Source organism: Gadus chalcogrammus, chromosome 20, assembly GCF_026213295.1.
Source record: "Gadus chalcogrammus isolate NIFS_2021 chromosome 20, NIFS_Gcha_1.0, whole genome shotgun sequence".
In the NCBI taxonomy this organism is placed as follows: Eukaryota; Metazoa; Chordata; class Actinopteri; order Gadiformes; family Gadidae; genus Gadus; species Gadus chalcogrammus.
The window spans coordinates 22,811,930-22,815,171 of NC_079431.1; the positions used below are offsets into that span (position 1 = coordinate 22,811,930).

General features: G+C 41.0%; 1 pseudogene; it reads right to left on the minus strand.

Moving 5' to 3' along the window:
- Window positions 1-1,368: 1,368 nt before the first annotated feature.
- Window positions 1,369-2,951, minus strand: LOC130373626 (uncharacterized; annotated as a pseudogene).
- Between the last annotated feature and the right edge of the window lie 291 nt (window positions 2,952-3,242).

Here is a 3,242-nt window from a genome sequence, read left to right on the forward strand (position 1 = left end):
GAAACATAATACAGATAACGGATCGCTAGATAACACTTGTTTTTACTTTATATTTGTGTTGTATTGAATTGTTTAATTGAATTTAGCTAGTAAACTGAGTGTTTTAAGCAGGTTTCATAGTCTAGAATGTTCAAGAACCTTCCTACGTGATTTGACACGTCATTTGACGCGATCGCCTGTATCGCGGGCAAATTTTTTTATTGTTTCGATTAAACAATTAAATATATTACAAATATAAAGTAAAAACAAGTGTTATCGCTATCTATCATAATACAGCTAGCGATCCGCTATCTGTATTATGTTATTTCGTCGTTTGGAAACATGTTTTCTGCATCGCGTCGTCTGTTGCCGTGCAGGTTGTCAGGTTGTCAGGATGTAAACAAACGATGACGTAGGCCGGTACAATTTTCTCCCCCGGTACAATTTTAACGTGACACCGCCTTGCTCATTCATGTTTTGCGATGACAAGCAAACCATATACGATCCATATAAATCGTCAGAAATATTATTTGTGTGTGAAATGTGTGTAAAATGATCATATTTGTTACGTGTAGACTATAATATTATGAATATAATTAGCCATGGTGGCTATGAAGTCTCCGTGTGTAGCGTTAGCATTAGTTTAGCCAAGGATAGGTTCAGCTAGTTATTTGCTGACCAGTTTTCTTCCGATCAGCGACATATTATTAACATTATGTATATAAGTGTATAAGTGTCAAATATAGTTGATGGAAAGGTGGTAGTGAGAGGTAGATGCATCCGCTCGATGAGGAGGAATGAGGAGCCCCACATACTACAGGTTTCTGCTGAGTTAGGGACCGTTGGCCCAAGTCTGTTAGTTTTGATAGTCTGTCTGGACTAACGACTGCAGTTGCAGTTTTCCTCTTCTTCTGAAGTTCAGATAATTTTCATTGTTCTTTCTTACAAACAGTAGCGTGCTTAAGACTTGGCCCACCTAGCTTGCTGCAATGTTGTGGCTGTACAGACCTATGTATTTTTCTTCCTCTTCATTAAGGCACAAGCCGTAAATAAAGGAAATTTGTTGAGTGCATTAAAAGGACAAACATCTAGGCTAGTTCATGTTATAACATTGCTAAAACAACAGATGTAATGGTGGCCCAAGAGTCTTGCACGGAACTGTACATGGCTTTTCTGCGGTTGCAGGCTCCTTGCCAGTTTCCAATGGCCTTATATCAAGGTCCTACCTACTAAGTTCAGTAACTCAATTCTTATGGTGTTCACAGATCACCCTGGAGGCTGTTGGACAACTGGGTCTCTCAGAGCTGTAGCTGTGCTGCGGGCAAAGGCTTCTGTAGCCATATAACCGCTCTGCTGTTCCAGACAGCGCATTATGTGCAGCTTGGCCTTGATGTGGTTCCACCTTCCCTGGCCTGTACCAGTCAACCACAGATGTGGCATCGACCTCGAACACACGTGTGCTGTTGTGTCCTCTGTTCAAATCATACACTTCAGTATTTGTCTAGAGTATATGAGCATTTCCTGTATGACTAAATTTTTGTTGTTCGCCTCAGGGAATCCATCCAGAGGCTGTGAGTGACCTGGTGGTGAAGAAACCCAAGTCGGTGGGGAAGACTGGAGTCAAGCCCACACTCTACAGAGCGTATGCTGGTAAGACATTTGTTTTGCAATTTGCACTCTGTTAAACTTGCTCATTATGAAAAGATGCATATTAGAATACATCTGTTATCACTCCAATATAAAAAAAAAACAGTCACATTTTTATTTGACGTTTCGCCCTTTGATGTCCCACATCCTAGAGGGAATATCCAGCTTGGAGTTGGTACCATCTCAGCTGTGCTGACCTGGAAGATGTCAGCAATGACCTGTTCTTTAAGGCCAGTTGCTACTCTACAACAGTAGATGAAAAACTCATCAATGACTGGAATCTTCCTTGAAGGGCTTGGTGTTGGAATCGCCTCTTGTCCAATCCTCTGTGCTTTGCTCCAATAAAGAATATATTGTGTTGAGGGGCAAAACAGACTCCCAAAACACTTGAAACACTTCTTGAGATGGAAACCGAGTATAATATGTCATGGTCTGATCAGACACACAAAATCTGTTGAGGACAGTTTGTGGCCCCATAGACATTTCTTGCAGCCTTGCCTCCAGCTCAGCAATACACTCCCTGGCATCATCCAGTGCACCTACAAAAAAAGAAGACAAATCAGTCTTCATTACCATTCCTTCGTATTCACCCTTTCTTTTTATTGTATTGTTATTCTGTATACTTAACAGTTTATTTATATTTATTATTATTACATTTATTTGTACTGTTTTCTGTTTTTCTTTTTTATGTATTAACTATAGGTTGAGTGTTGTACATAGAGTAAAAACCAAAGTCAAATTCCTCGTTTGTTCGCAAACCTGGCCAATAAAGCTGAATCTGAATTAATATGCAACCCCAGTTTAACAGTACGTCTGATGTTGATTGAATGTTTTAACGTTAACCATGCCATGTTTGGCAAAATTATACAATAGCCCAACAAGTGTTGAACACAAATAACAGACATAACAGCTAGTTAGCACACATCTACTTACCGGCAGGGGGGCGTGTCGCGTAGTCATGTTCCCCGGTACCTCTCCGGTCCGTTTGTGTTTTGTCCTCTCCTTCAGCTTTTCGAGCTGACACACGTTTATACACGGGTGTTTTTTTCGGGGCTGTGGTGTAGCTGTTACAGTCAAAACGACTAGGAACAGCTCCAGTATGCAGCGTAGCATTCCCGTCGTCATAATCAGCTGCTGAGAAATGCCGACTACAGACCAGTGTACTCCCCTTCTGAATTACGAAATTAACTCATTCATTCCGTCTGATCGCCACTGCTGTATTGGGTATTATTTGGGAAGTCGTGGAAATGTAAATACGGTTGTTTTTGTTTTGAATTGGCGCATAGAGGTACAAAACAGAAGCTTTTGTTTTTTGACTGCGCCATTGTCAAATATCATGGACCACGCGACCGGAAGTCACTTTACCCGGTGAAGGCAAAATCGAACGCCGAACCAGGAAGTTGTGAGATAGGCCCATTGGAACAGCAGCAGACTCGATGACGTCACCACCTCTCACCGCTCGTCCGTTAACTGTGCTACGGCCTCATTTAGGCATATACTACTGAACAATATAAAGAAATGATATAAAACAAAATCCCAGCCTCTTTCATTTTCAAATAGTATGTGAATATTCTGAATGAATAAAAATTGAAAAGATATGCGTGTCCTGTCATGTG